The sequence below is a fragment of the Anser anser genome (genome assembly GCF_964211835.1).
Source record: "Anser anser genome assembly, chromosome: 16".
Classification (NCBI taxonomy): Eukaryota; Metazoa; Chordata; class Aves; order Anseriformes; family Anatidae; genus Anser; species Anser anser.
Window position 1 is genome coordinate 11,024,132 of NC_139737.1, and position 15,601 is coordinate 11,039,732.

General features: G+C 53.0%; 1 protein-coding gene across 4 annotated transcripts in view; it reads right to left on the reverse strand.

Annotated features, from left to right (window-relative positions):
* Window positions 1-15,375, reverse strand: part of RALY (RALY heterogeneous nuclear ribonucleoprotein) — a 118,379-nt gene extending 103,004 nt beyond the window's left edge. Inside the window, exons 1-2 of one of the 4 annotated variants that reach the window (XM_083801220.1) lie at window positions 15,273-15,330; window positions 13,814-13,993 (exon numbers count right to left, since the gene is read on the reverse strand). The gene's annotated coding sequence lies outside the window, so the exon portion shown is untranslated. Of the gene's footprint in view, window positions 1-13,813; window positions 13,994-15,256 lie in introns of all 4 variants that reach the window. The other 3 variants (XM_083801218.1, XM_083801219.1, XM_083801221.1) reach the window with 3 other exon arrangements.
* Window positions 15,376-15,601: the final 226 nt, after the last annotated feature.

The window sequence follows — 15,601 nt, forward strand, 5'->3', positions numbered from 1 at the left end:
TGGAAAAAGACGCCAAGGGGGAAGAGGAGGCACCTGGAAAGCACAGGGCATTTCAACCCCATCAGCTCCTCCTGCCTTTTCCATAGATTCTGGGGGGAGAGGCTCACAGGAGGGGATGGAGAACGCCTGCTTGTGGGCTCTGGGCCAGCCTGCACTGGCTGGCAGCATGCGCTCACATTTGCCATACACAGCGAGAATCACATCCAAGAACCAGGAAGCTACTGAGACTTTCCAAAGGTTTCAATCGCTTCGGATCAGACAGATTCACACACTTCCAGCGCGCATTCAAAACAAAGAATTAAGCAATTAACGAAATACTGTGAAATAAAGGCCTGGGAAGTGCCACATCCTTTGCTGCTATAATACCACGCTTGATGAGCCCATCGGAGCGGAGACCAAGCAGCGTTGTAACGATGACCAAAGCTCCTGCAACAGCACATATGTTCGCGTCCTGCTAGGGCTGTGCTGCACCAACCCTGTGGAAGAGCCTTCCTGCAGCCCTGCTTTCAGGGCTGGGACATCCACCTTGCCCGACCAGCTCTGGGAACTCACTTTGACCATCACCAAGCTGAGATGAACCTCTCACCATCCAACAACGTGACAAAGCTGGTTTGACACAAACTTGGAGCACGTGGATCACCCCAGAAGCACGCAGCTACCCCATCCCCTGAAACACGAGGTCTGTCACGCACACAGAAAGGAGCAGGGAGACTTCTGGACAAAAGACCAGAGGACAAAGAAGAGGAGATGTCCATTTCTGCATGAATAATATAATACTCAGACTGACTTCGGAGGTCAGATGATGTCTTTTGAGTAGTGTGGCCCAGGACTACTGGCAGCTGCTCTGGCTCCACCAGGGCACTATTTATCACAGAGCTCCATTCTTCTATTACATTATTGTGAAATCAAAGCAGCTCTAGTGAAATCAGAAGAATAACACCCAATTCATGCCAGAGTATCAGAAAGCTAAATCTGGCTTGTCAGCTGTAAAAGTGTTTTGGGATGAAAAAAAGTTACACAGTGAATAAAATATTCTTGATGAAAGGAAATAGCTCTTTTTGTGTGCTCTACCTGGCTCCCCATATCAATGCTGCCTCCGTAGGCAGCCTGAGATCAGCTGGATTTTGGCTTGCCTGGAAGCCCAGTCCACAGTAGGCGGCCGCAGCCCTTTGAGGATGAGCACTGCGCCTCCCAGTCTGTCCAACATCTGACACATGCCATGAGCAAGCAAAATAGCAGGGCAGATTATCACGGCCCGTCCACAATGCAGACAGCGAGAGATGGAGACAGCTAAGATTTCCCCTGGAACACCAACGGGGCTTGCACAGGCAGTTACGTGCTCCAGCGCATAAGTGATAGAGATAAATGACAAATTTGGCCTGGAGGCCATTCTTCCAGAGCAGAATGGACTGCCACCACGAAGACCAAGAATTCAGCAAACTTTGAAGTCAAATTGGTCTGCTCTAGAGAGAAAGCCAACAAGCGCAGGTATCTTCAACAAACAGCAGTACCTTCCTCTGCCATTTTTGTGCTAATCCCCATGAGACAGGATCCTAATCCTGAAGATCTATGGCATGGGTCAGGAGAACAGTCCAAGTACTACATCCTAAATAACCCCCATAGCTGCGCAAGACAAACCTCAGGCACCCAATTCCTTCGGCTAAGGAGTGAGCCAGGACGAACATCAGGCTGCTCACCCACGTGTTCTTTAAGAAGGGGACAAAGTGACACCCATACAGCCATCACGCAGAGTCACCTCTGTTTGGCATTTCATCTGCCTTTCTAGGAACGAGGTCAACCCTGCTACTCGAGAGGGAATAACGAGTAGTGGATGAGGCTGGATCAAAGCCAACATGTTCTGCAGCTATCCATATCCACCCTGACCCATGCAACTTCTGCTCATTGTCTAGACATGAGCACTGTGTTACTAATGCCAAGCTACGCTCACTTTCTCGTACGCTGCTCCTGCACTGCCAAAGATCCATGCAAAAGACAGAGGAAAAAGCTTAGCATCAGGCCTACAGCATTTTAGTCACTCAAGTCATTTATTATACCCACACAAGCAACGCCATGAATTGGAACAAAACGCTGGAGTCATAAAAGCCACCTTGCAGTGCCAGCGCTGGAGGGGCTTGCTCACCAGCTCAGCTGGGAAATTCAGCCGCCAGGCTCCAGTTCCATCCGCACGACGTGGGAGAGCGCCGACGAAGTCGTCAGTTCGCTCCCGGACAGCAGGCAGCCAAACTGAACGGGAAGGAGGGCCGTGAGGGGCCCTTACAGCACGGAGACACCACGCTGAAGCACTGACACACGCTGCTCTCACAGAGGGCACGGCCGATAACACATCCTGCCCTGATACCCCAGAGCTCCCCAAACTATGCTTGTGAAACTTTTTCCTATCTGCCACAATCATTTTCCCATGCTGTCTTTCCAAGATCACTGCTGTCATCTACATTACAGCTGTCCACAGAGACATCAAAATAACGGTTAAAACGCACTCAGAACAGAGGAGCTGCAAGGAGCCTCAGGATTGCAAAGAAAGGCACCTAGCATTGGCTCTTGGGGCCTAGAACAGGCTGGTATTTTTCTTTTAATCTAAACCCCCCTTGACTTGATCCTACACAGAGGTGCAGCACTGCATTTCAGAAAACACAGCGTGCACCTCCACAGCAGAGACCTGGAAGCGCCACGCAACTCTGTCCAAACGCACGCGCGTGGCACGGGGTCACCAGCTCCCAGCACCTTCCCAGAGATTCGGCAGGGTTTCTTGCTGGGTTTTGACACCTGGGGCTCCTGAGGTCAAGCGATGTGAAGTGCTGAGGGTTTTTACCTCAGCCTGTTGCTGGCCATCATGCTAAAATGGCTGGAAGAATAAATCTTGCATATATCTTGAATAAATTGTAGAAGAAAGATCCCTGGAGAAGTTCAGGCAGCAAAAGGGAGACAGAGGAGAAAAGTGCAACACTCAAACAGCACAGAATTAGTAGTCACGAGAGCACTTGTTATTTAGGAGAAATTTGTTGTCTTGGAACAGAAAAGGGTAGAAAAAAGCATGTAAGAGGCCTCTACTGAGAAAAAGAGGTTAATGAAAGGTATTTTTACTCTGGGAGTGTGAGAAGTAGGAAATGTTGTTTGACTCAACTTCCTAGTATGTTATGCAAAATGATTACCTCCACACGTACAAAATTCCCCCCAAGGGGAATGGTGCAATTGCGAGGGGACAGCACAGACGTGCAGGGTTCTGGCTGAAGTTTCATACAGGGCTTTGAGCTCCCGTTTTGCGTCCTCCTTAGGGACCCAGTCCTGCCAGCTGGCCTGCAGGAGGGTGAGACGCTGTCCCCAGGTGGGGATTCCCATCCCTCCTGAAATCACAGCTCATGTTTTCCTCTAAGGACGGGGCACAGGGGAGCTTGAGAAGCCCCTGAGCTGACACTGGGGTGGCCCCAGCTCAGCCCCACCAGGACCGACACAGCCTGGTGAAACCATTTCATTCCCCCACCTGTACGAGACAGGAGAAGCCGCTTTTCTCATCTCCAGAAACCTGTCCCAAGGGGGAACCTGGATGTGGATGCACACACAACCACCACCACTGGCGAGCTGGGGTACACTGCAGTGCAGATAAAAGTAAAGTTTTGCCAAATTGCTTGGTCTGGCATATTTTAATACCTTTAAACCAAATAACTCATGCTAATTTGCTGCCAAATCACACAATACAGGAGACATTGCTGACATCTGTAAAGGTATGATTCGTATTCCAGGGGACAAATAAGACCCCACAGACTGCATCCAGCATCATATTCTTATCTTACAAAGTCTCAGGCTATGCTAAAGTAGCAGGAGATACCTTGCTTTAAACATCATTTCAAGGGTGGTCAGAACTACAAGTTGCCCAAGGAGGAACAGGCTGGTTTCTGCAGGGTCATGTTTTATACATGATCCAGCACTGCAGTGTCTCTAGCACACTGCTTTGAAGAGTTATTGTTTATGAATTTGTTATTTTAATAAACTGGAGCCAGCAGGGAACACAGGATTTCCAGCTCTAGTAGCATTCGTATGATTTAGGTCAAAGCAATCCACATGTTCAGAGACAAATCAAAGCACACCCCTGGCTGCGGACTGGCGTACCGACAGGGAGAGCAGCAGCAGCACGGGCTGGACCCTCTGGCCCAGCACACCACTTGAACTCATACTGCTGGTTACCTGAGTGCCACGGGCCAACAGGGACAAGCTCACTGAAGCACTGGAACCACACAAGCACCTCCCGGACCGACCGTGACAGCTCTGACTCTCTCCCACCTCGGCGGCAGGGACGCATTCGGCTCCCACCGGGAAGCCGGGTTTGGCGAGGCTGCATGGGCAGGGCATTTCCCACCCATCCCTGTGCAACCAGCCAAGGGTCTCTCTCACGCTGCCCCAGCTGCTTCGAGCAGGGAGGGACCGGACAGAAAATAACTGCAGGAGGTTTACAAAGTCCTTGCACAGCAGCCGGGGGCACGCTGTGAGGCTGGCGGCATCGGTCACCCCAGGGAGCAGGAGCAGAGCTCTGCAGGCCTGCGACACCCCAGGACTTTGGCAGTCCTTGCCCCCTACATGAGATGTCACTCTTGGTTGCCAGGGAGGCTACTGTAGCAGCCCAGGACTGCAATTTCCTTTTAATTATAAGGAGGGAGAGCACGAACCGGCCCGAAGCCCAACCAACACAGGAGCTACAAGCACGCCTGATGCAGAGCTGCCTGCCCCGAGCAGCTGTGAGTGTGACAGCAGCAAGGGACAGATTTCTTGGAAGTGTCGGTACACCAAAAGCTACATTTTCCAACACTTGAACTTCAGCACTTTTAGCAGTTGAGACCTTCAAGCCAAGAGTCTTTGCTAGGGAAAACCAACCTTAAGATCTGTAGGCAAAGCAACGGTCACTTACCCACGACTAGAAGTCCTGATGAACGAGCAAGACTAAGAAAGTCTGCTCTCCTCCAAACTCTGGGACTATTGGCAGCATCAGAACTCAGCCTTACCCCAATCATCTCCAATCTAACTCTGAATTTACACAAAGATAATAAAGGCTTTTTTGAGCTGCTGGAAGGCTCAGCCAAGGTCACTCCCCTTCATGGGCAAGCTTCATCCAAACTACTCTCAAATGGCATTTATTGCCACAAAACTGTTCAAGTTCACTGGTTTCAGCCAAAACCACCATTTCATTTCTTATGTAGATGCAGAGCAGGAAACAGCCTTCTTTACTCTCTCTCTTACACTCAGAAAACAAGGATTTTACACCCTGTGTTTAGAACCAGGTCAGGTGAAAATTGCAAGACACTTCAGCATCTCTGTTTGCTTTGTAACCAGAATAGCTGAGAGACACCTGACAGCTCTGGGGACTCCACTTCTGTGCTCATGCATAAACCAGAGACAACAGCATGGCAAGATTTCTGCACGGCTCTGATCCCTGCCTTTATTTTTAAACTGGCACTGTCACCACTGCATCTCAGTTCACCTTCCGCCCGAAACAAATTGAACAGATTTCCCAGAGGGTCTCCTGACTCACCAGCACGTTTTCCTTTTAAAGGTCAAAAAAATACGTAGTGACAATAGGGATTTCATTAGTTTCCTCTTAGTTTCTGTTGGTCAGCAGGGACTTAAGCAAAAATTGGTTGCACTCTGGAGCTTCCACAACAATGCACAGTTCATATTATTTAGGATGAAGGGAAAGAGCAGTTGTAGGATACATCTCACCCCTTGATTGCCAGCTGAGCACAGCACGAGAGCACTTAGCAAAGCGGTCTCGCCAGCAGAGACGTCAGTCCCGAGACATCTCCACACGCTCAGTTCACATACTTACACACCGAGAATAGGATTCCAGCCAGAATTCCTGCACAGGACATACAGAAGTTTAGCTCCAATTTCCCTTTAAATGCTCCATAATTCCTCTTTTCCAAGCAACTTTAAACAATTCCATGTATTCCAGAGCTCATCTCCCGCGCTGGTGGCCTGGTACAACCCCCACCCAGCCTCTAAGACCAATACTCCTAAATCCATAACTCAACGACAGCCAAGTCCGCTGAGGGCTCCCCACCTCCTGATATTTACTGTTCAGTCGCAAGGATCTGTTCACTGCTGAGAGGCCTCCAAGTGCTGGCTACTCATCCAGCTGCTTCAGAGTGCAGAACTTCATATTCAGTTTTGAGACTCTCAGGAGCCTGCAGTGCTTGTAGGCGCTTGTCATCTGCTGAAGGAAGGAACGACAGGTGCAGCCCTTCTTCCATTTCAAGTGTTTCTTGATAGTACAGTAGAGCAAGCAGATCAGCTTTAATGCTAGAAATATCTTCCACACTGCACTGGATTGCAAGGACATCCATATATCCACCTTCATCTACTCTGATCCTTGCCTGCTACTATTTCAATTGTGATTGCTCACAGGCTCATCTCATCTGGGAAACGTAATTCAGGGAGCAGTGTCTCCACATGAAGGCTCCCAGAGAGAACCTCCCAAAGTTCCCGCTTCAGCTGTAAAATAAACACTAGGTCCCCTACGTATCTGTTTTTAATGGATGCTAGGAGTCCCGTGGTGTCACGCCTCCAGGTTCTCCTTCCACAAAGCTAGGAGTTTCCTTCTGTGAGAAACAAAAGTTCTTGCATCCTCACATGCCTTCAAGACAAAAATTGCCAACCATGCAAAAAACAACCAGGTGGGTTTAGGTCACCTACTGTACAGACCAGAGTCAAACTACGATCAGAGGACAAAGCTCCAGCTGGGAGATCAGCAGCAGCCATAGCTTTGATGCCCGCTGATTTAACCCCAGGACAGCATCTTCCATGGGACCACACACATCTCTCTCTGACCTGTGTCCATCGAAGCAAAAAGGAGACTCAGCCGTTTTAAAGGGTGCTAGACTGGGTTCCTCACATGCTTCTGTTAGGAAAGCTGCTTGTTTTCAACTCGCTTTATCCTCCACCAACACAATCTGAGTGAGAAAAGGTCAAGAAATACCAGAACGAGATTGGCTGGGGAGAGGGGGAGGAGGAAGGAGAGTGATTTGTGTTTTAATAACTCCTGCTGCAGAAACACAGGCTTCAGAGGTCGGGAAACAGGCTCTTTATTCAGAGCAAAGCAAGAGGCATCTGCTAGACACGCAGCATAGAAGCATTTAGTATTTTGAACCGTAAGGCTAATCTGATACGACGCTCCGTCATCCCTCGATGCACAGCTTGCATTAATCTTTCAGCAGCGAGGCTCTGTCCCAAACCCGCAGCACGTGCCAAGGAGCACGCACCTCACCCGCGGCCCCGCCGGGGCTCTGCCCTCGAGAACAGCCCCGCCGGGGCCGGCACGCCAGCGCAGCGCTCCCCCCTCGCCGCAGAAAGGACGCGCTGTCAGGTTCGGTCTTCGCAAAGCAGCGAACACACGCCTGACCTACATAGAGCACACAGATGCGAGTAGACACGCACAGCGCTGCCCGGGTTTTTACACAAAAAAAAATCAAGTGCCACCTGCTCGGCCTGGAAACACACGTGAGGAAGAGGCGGCCGCGCAGAGAGAGGCTTCACCGGGTTACAAGCTGGAGCTTGGTACCACCACATCCCTCTTAATACACTTCAGCAGATGTTTTTCAAGATCAAGGTAACTGTTGTACCGAGACTGGAAGCACCAACGAGCAAGTCAGCTGCAGGGAGCGCTGCATACCCCCAGCTGCACTGAAGACCACCTCAAGAAGCCCCTTCGGCCATCGAGCACCGCACAGAGCCCAGGTTCTGTTCTGGTGCTCCCATCCCTGCCCCTGCACGAGGACGTCTCCCCCCACCAAGCGACATGCCCGGCCCCGAGGCCCCAGCCAGGCCAGCAGGAGGCAGGGCCCCGGTGGGCCGCCCTGAACCCCACAGGCTCCCCACATGGAGCTGCTCCGAGCTGAGCGACTGAGGGCAGAAGCCCCACGAGGACCTCGGCCATTTGGCATCACGGCACAAGCCCGGAGCAGAGCACTGGGCCTGCTGAACCAGAGGGAACCCAGAGCCCCAGCACCAGGATACGCCAGCTTTCACTCCAAGTAAGCTGCGCACCACGGCAGCGCCTGGATGACCCATCGAAAGGCTCATTGCGTTAGGCGTCTGTTTCTGTACCAGTTTAATCTTGAGGTAAGAAGTAGATAAGCAGATGCAGCAGCACGAAACAAAATTAAGGCCACCCAGACAGAGCTGCCACATTCCTACACCGGGGCGGCTTATAGCAGAGGTCACCTCCTTGCCAGCCACCGCCAAGGCTCGCAGAAATGACTGTACGCTCCTGGGCCAAGCGAAATGTCACACGCCAAGCATTGCTGAGACTCCCGTCCCCCCCCTGCAGGGTGCCAGCCCAAGGCAGGGCGAAGCCACTGGGACAGGGAGCCACAGGGTGAGGGGGGAGGCCGGGCTGGGGCAGGCAGAACGCCACCACCGCTCCCCCAAGTCAGGTTCTGGTGGCACGGGTGCGGAAGGAGGGCTGAGAGAGAGCCCGACAGACCCCGAGAGGCTGAACCACGAGCAAGGGGCCTGGCGCTGCTCCCAGCCCTGCCACCGCCACATTCCGTCCATGTACGTGCCCCCCTGCCTGTATGTGTTTAGAGCATAAATTCTGGAGCCACGGCTGCTTCTCATGGGTTATAGGCACGGATCTTCATGCACTCTTGTACTGTATGGAAGGACACCTACATAAGGCCTCCAGACCGCTGGTATCTGCTCAGTTCCCCCCCCACAAAGGGAAAAGAACCACATGGGGTTCTTTTTGGTGGGGAGGGTGGCAGGGAACCTTACCAGTTGCTTCCTGTTCTCCTTTATTCCTACTGGACGACCTCAAATAGAAATAAAGTTCAAGGAATAAACAAGAACAAGCAGATTAATCAGTTTGCATTTATTTCATCAGCTGGTCTTTAGTCTACTTGCTAGAGACTTCCCTTGCTCATGACAGTGAGGCTCTGGAGGCAAAATGAAGAAAGAAATTTTAGGGTCAGAAAAACCCAGACTTACTGCCTCCTGCCCTCTGGGATTTTAAAAGCCAGCCCCCAGAAGCAGAAGTCCTCGCTGTGTTCAGGCACAAGCACCTCCCCAGCATCAGCCTGCTTCTCGCGGGACAGGACACCATCAGAGGACCTGCGCTTCCAGAAGTGTTTTTTCCTCAGACATCCATTTACCAAATCTAACACTGCTTTCCATCATGGCACATTCCCATCTCTGTCCCAGGTCACAGACACACTTGGCAATACCGTCCTTCTCTCACAATCATGAAAAAATAAAAAGCATCTGTATTTATCACATGTTGCACGGGCTGCTGCATTTCATCCCAAGACATGACAAGTTCCCAACCTGAGCAGCTTGGTAGGATGCAAAGCTTATCCCACCCCCTTTTTTTAGGCTTCTGGAGAAAAGGCTTTGAGTAATCACACACTATGTACTCCCTACACGTGCCAAAGATCAGCAACCCAGCTGTGAAGACTTGGGACAAACTATAAATCACCTGCACCCCTCAATGGGCCAGAGCCTCCAACTTGCAAAGCCGCAATCCCATGCACCACTCCCTCACAACAAGCTATAAAAGATAGATGTTTACACTATACGTAAGGCTAAAAATCTATCAATTCTGAGGTCATGAGCACAGTGTTTTTCCCTCTTGCAAATCAGTACTTGAACAGACATATATCATCAGCCAGAAGCACAAAAAAATTGGAGAGCGATACGACATCTGCAAATTGAAATGATAATAAAAGCAATGAATGCAGAGGAAAGCCTGAAACACCACTTCACAAGCTGCCCTCCTTGGCTGCTCAGGCTGTCAAACCCACCCCTCTGCTCCGAGCTGTCCAGAAGCTCCTCTCGCTGTCATTTTGAGACACGGGATGGGAGCAAGGATGAGCATGCACCTGCATGACAAGTCAGCAACACACTCCCTCCAGCTGAGCTCAGGAAAGAGGTCAGGTGTGAAATGCTACAAGAAGAAAAAAAAAACCTGCGTGCACAAAGTAGCCACCAGAAGCACGCTACGCAATGATTTATTAAATCTTGTTTCTGTTCAACTGTAGCTTCTGGGCTTTTCCACACTGAATTAGCCCCCTCTACCATCTTCTGCTTTATACAGAACACCTTGCTGTGGCAGGACATTTCATCCCAGCCCCGGCCCACCACACGTGTGGCAGGGCTCGTGAGAGAAAGGAAGGCAGAGGCTGGAAGTTCTCCGGACCATAAACAAAGCAGCCCACGCTGCCAGCGCCGGGCACGCAGCGCTGTGGGGCAGCAAGGAGCAGCAGCAGCAGCCCCATCGCTGCCACAAGCGGGGAGCAAAGGATGTGGACATGGGACCCAGCTCACCAGCTGGAGCACCGGCAGGTTTTGCTGCGAAACGAAGAAGCGCTGAGGCTTTCTGCTTTCCCCCACCCACTGCTGCTTTTCAGATTTACAGGTTCAGAGGCTGTGCTGGAAGGGGAATTCAGGAGAGGCTGGAGCAGCGCACGGAGCAGCAGCACTGCCTGGCTTCTACTTGGGCTGAAAGCACTTCATTCGCCGGGAATACATACGCAGCCCGTTCATTCTGAGAGAAGAGGCAATTTAAGACAGGTTTTGTAACGTTCGCCAACAAACAAAGATGAAGGACTATTTGGGTGAACAGTGTTCATGTCCATCTTCAAAGTGATGAGCTGCCAAAAACAAACAAGCAAACAGGGCCCAGGAGCAGGGGTAAAAGCTGACAAAGAAATTGCTTTTTTTCCTGTGCAAACAGAAGGCAGCTAATAGCTCGGTGCAGGGAGGCTGAGCCCTCTCCACTCATCATACAAGCAGGGCAAGAGACCATGTTTAATTTCTTCCTCACAATGACTTTAATTAAAATCATCTAAGCACTTCCTATCCCTCTCCTGCCACAAGGTGTGGTTCTGCTCACAGGAGGTATTAGCAAACCCCGGCTTATTAACGTGCCCTCCCTGAAAACGCTGTTTATACCGCAGTAAAATGGCTGGGGAGCCCTTCTGCAGGCAAGCACTCTGCTCCTAATTACGAGCCAAAAAAGTCCAGTGCCTACTTTTGATGTACATCCATCGCAACAGTCATTCCCCATGTGCCTGTGAAGCTGTTCTCCAGTATTAGCTTCACAGGGCATCCTTCAGCAGACTTCACCTTCAGAAGCTTCTCTTCACCGGCCTATGCCCCCTGGGTGCCAAGATAACTACTGGAGGTAAAACACACACCCTGCCTGCATGAGATGAGCTGCACCAGAGCTTCTCCAGGAGTTTTATAGGCATAGAAGTTTCCAAACCAGCTCCGCAGTCTCGCTCCTCTTGTGATGTAATCTGCAGTGAGAGCTCCTGTGCCTGCACGGAAACTCACTGCAAGGCTGTGGGGAGGTGGCGAGAACACGCCGGACCTTCCAACACATCCCTGATGCAGCTGGGACACGCACAAGGCAAAGCTTCGTTGCCCTGCTAAAATGAGCAAGCAAGAATCATGCAACAGAATAAACCTGGTAGCAAGAGCAAAGAGAACAAAGCCTCAGTTGCTGGAGAGGCTCAAAAGGATTTTCACAGCGCTTACAGCTCTCACCACCCCTCGACAGCAGCCCTGCAGCACCTTCCCCTGCAAGGTGCCCGTCCCTGGGCACTGGGACGTGCAGCTGGGGCTGCAGCAGCGTGCTCTGGAGCACCCGAGCACAGCTGGGAGCCGCCGAGGCTCAAGGGGACCCCGCTCTCCAGGGAAGCTGCCCCGTGCCTGGCAGCCAACACCTGCAGTGCGCTCTCCCCAACCCGGAGGGACGCTTGCTGCCACGCAGTCCCACGCAGCCAAGGGCCAAATGCTGGCACCGGACAGCCCTCACTTCTCCAAGGCACTCGGCTTCGTCTACAAGCTGCGTTCAAACAGAGCCCTTGCCTATGAGCCACGGCACCTGCACTGGGCAGCCGGCAGAAGCGGCAGGTCCCATGTCGTAAAGCAGCATTTTCCCCCTCACAAATATTCCTAGAACAGCTTTCCAGAAGAGTTCGCTAAAGGCAGGAAAAAAGCACGAGGTTTAAGCAGTCTTGTAAAGGCACTGGGAGCCCAGGTGAGGATCACCAGCTTCCTACCCCTACCTTGCGTCCGTTCCAGTCTGGTCCCCAGCTCAGGAATCCGCACACCAATACAAATTACACGGCCGATCTACTCCCAGCTTCCAGAGCAAGCGGCCACTGCCCTCATTTCATCAAAATATCTTTTTTTTTTTGGCAGAACTGCCACCCTTATTTCCACACCCTGCTGCCACCAGAAGGCAGGCCCCGCGCGGAAGGCCGTCCTCCCCCGGGGGTGTCGGGCACAGCGGGAGGACACCGCAGGGGACGCTCGGCTCCAGCCGGTCTGTCCGTCCCCCAGCCTGCAGCAGCAGCCAGAAGACAAGTTCATATTCTTCCCTCCCGTGGCCACGTTTGTCAAAATACAATCTGCTTGCAAAAGCACCAGATAAACCGCGTCCCACCTCCCTCTGCTCCGTGCCATCCCACCGCAGGGCAGCCGATGCCGCAGGCTTCACCTGGGAATCGCTGCATTCATGCGGACGCAGCCCGGAGGCGCCCATGCCGTTCACCTCATTCCTCTTCTCTAAAAACAAACTGGCACTGTGTTTCTATTTTAAAAACTGACTTTTCAGAACCAGCCCCCCCCCCCCACACACCCCCAAAAAAAAGACTGTTGTGCAACATGACTGGTAGAGCCTGCAAACGGATACGTTAAGTGAAGGAAGTGCTCTGCTGCAGATGTGGGAACGCTGCTGGAGCCTGGCATCCTGCCTTGTAGCACGGGCCCCCCGAAATCAGTGGGGGAACCTTCCCCACAAAGCCAAGGCCGAGTCGTGCCTCATGCATGGCTTTCTACATATTGCAAAGGTTTGTTTTAAAAAAAAACTATTCCTGTTAGGTGCTGCAAGAGCAGGACCCACCCTCTCCCGTGGAAGCAGCAGCCGCCTCTCCAGCAGAGCTGGTGCACCCACTCCGGGCCCTCCCACGCAGGAAGATACGAGCGCCCTCAGTAAGGGGAGCAAACAGGACTGTTTGTGTTGAACACTGCCACACGAGAGCCAAAAGATGACTCACACCGCCCGTATAGCCTCTCCCTGGATATCCAGAACAAAGCAAGGCAGGGCAACAGAAGTCGGAGGGTGAGGTTAATTCCCACAGTGTCTCCTCCAGCCATACAGCTTCGGACCCCGTTAACGGGGTAAATGCTGCTTCTTTAAGGTTGTTAGCTTTCCCAAAGACAAAACCTGTTCTCATTTTATTTGAGAAAAATCAGTCATCATCAACGCTGCCAGTGCTTCTTAAACAAGAGGGACCTCGCTGAGAGCTTACAGAACTGCAGATTGCAGGCAATATGCTTTTCCACATCCAGGCTGGGGCATCCCCTGTGGTACCCTCCACACAGCTTCTGCTGTTTGCCCACAGCCCAGCAACCGTGGGATGCCAACTGCGATTGCTTTCAGCTGCAAGAAACACCACTAGCCACAAGAAAAGCTTAAGACCTCCTATTAGCATGCATACTTCTCGTTTCCATGCAAACTGTGGATTTCCTAGGATGTGCAAAGGAAAGCAGTCTTTGCTCATTGTTACAAGCCTTTGCCTTGAAAATTCCAGTATTTCAGATGCAAAATTGGAGACTGGCATGCAGGTGTTAATTCCCCCCGAACAGGGCTTTTGTGTCAATCTCTGCCCTGGTGTCACCTCCGCTCTGCCTTTTGTAAAGTACATACAATTAATTTTATAACTGAGATGCAGCTGCAGACACCTGACCTGCTAATTAAATACACACTCACAGAGGAGAAGCACCAGAGAACATTACTCACTTGAATTGAGCTGAAACAGGTAGACAGGGACTGGTGGCAAAAATAAAAATAGACCCTGTTCGCACTCCTGTGAGGAAGGCAGCCGCGTTCTTGTGCACAACAGCAAAATCAACTTAAACACAAATGACAACTTCTGCAAGCCTCTGCTTTGGATTCATCCTTGACGTTTTTCTAGGCCAGCTGGAAAACAAAAGCTTTGTCTTCTTAAAATGCAATTGCCTGAGGCACCTCTTAAAAAAAAGTGACATAACTCAGGTCTGAAAAATGCCTCCTGGGTTTCAGATTCTCCTAAGAGCCTCTTTGCTGTTCAGCTTGATTCAGATCAGAGTTCATGCTGATTACCCACATCAGCAGGAACTCTGCCGATTTAGCCTTGACTACAAACACAGGTATAAAAAATAAATATAAACGTGTGCTTTATGTGATATAATAAAAACTCTACAGTTATATATATATATTTAAAAAAAAAAAACCAACTCGTTATTGATCGGAACGATCCCTCCCTCCCTCCCTGTTCACCAGCAGGTTCCTGAATTTTTTAGCAACCCCTGATAACGACTCACTCTGAAGTTACCTCCGTTCGGTCCCTTTCCTCCTAGCGCGTTCTCCAGGCATTTTTAACCTTTCCACCACAAACCTCAGCCCACGACCTGAACAACAACGGAATCGTAACGGGAGCCCGAGATTTAACTCCTCGCTTCGCCCCCAGCCCTCCCTGTCCCGGTAGCTCCGGCAGCGCCGCCGGCCTCTCCCAGCCCCGAGCCGCGCAGGACGGTAACTCAGCGGGCAGGGAACAGACACCCGCAGCCCTCTCCGGGCACGGCCCCGTCCTCCCCACAGGCGGGCAGCCCGCCGGTACCCGCTGTAGCATCCCCAACATTTCCCCCCCCAGGCCGCGGGCGGGCACGGCAAACCCGGGGCGCTCCGCGGCTTCCCCCGGGGGCGCTCGGGACGGGCGCGGCGGCTCTGCCGGGACGCGCTCGGGGCCGGTTGTTGGGCAGGATCGGTGCCGCGGCTCGCCCCGGGCAGCCCGACCTCTGCCGGGGCTCGGCCCCTCCGTGCACGACCCCAGCGAGCCGCCCGGAGCAGGGGCTCTGCGAGCGCCGCGACTCCCGGGGACCCCCTCCTGCCACGGAGCCGCCCCCGAGCCCGCCCCCGGCCCCCTCCGGACGGCAGCAGGAGGCGCCGGCCCCGGGAGGCTGCCTCTCTCCTTCCCTCCCTCCTCCCGCTGCTTCGCCCCCGGGGCACCGGGGGGCAGCGCGGAGCCCGGGCCGAGCCCCGCCAGCGCCCAGCTCCCTCCGGCCGCGCCTCCCAGCAATTCCCGTTAAACGCCGGATTAAGGGAAAAACCCCCGAACGCGAGAGTAAAAAAAAACAACCGCAAACCAAACGGAATTAACGCGGAGGAAGGTTTAAAGGAGGGGAGAAAAAAAGCGAAGCCCACCGGGAGCCCGACTCACGCGCAGCGCCACGCCGGCTCCGGCCGCTCCCGGGCACGCCGCGCCCCGCAGCACCCGCGGGCGGCGGAGCCCCGCCCCTCCCGCCGGACCACGCCCCTCTCCCGCCAAGCCACGCCTCCTTTCTCCCCCGCCCCGCCCCTCCCGCCGACCGTACCACAGCGGCGCGGCGCGGGGGGGGGGCGCTGAGAAACGCCAGCCTCTGCTGCCCGCCCCGCCCCGCCCCGCCCCGCTCCGCCACCACGGAGCTGTGCCCAGCGGGGTCGAGCCGCGCCGCCGGGACACGGCCGAGGGAAAGCGGCGCTCGCCCCACGCCGCCACCTCCGCCCTCC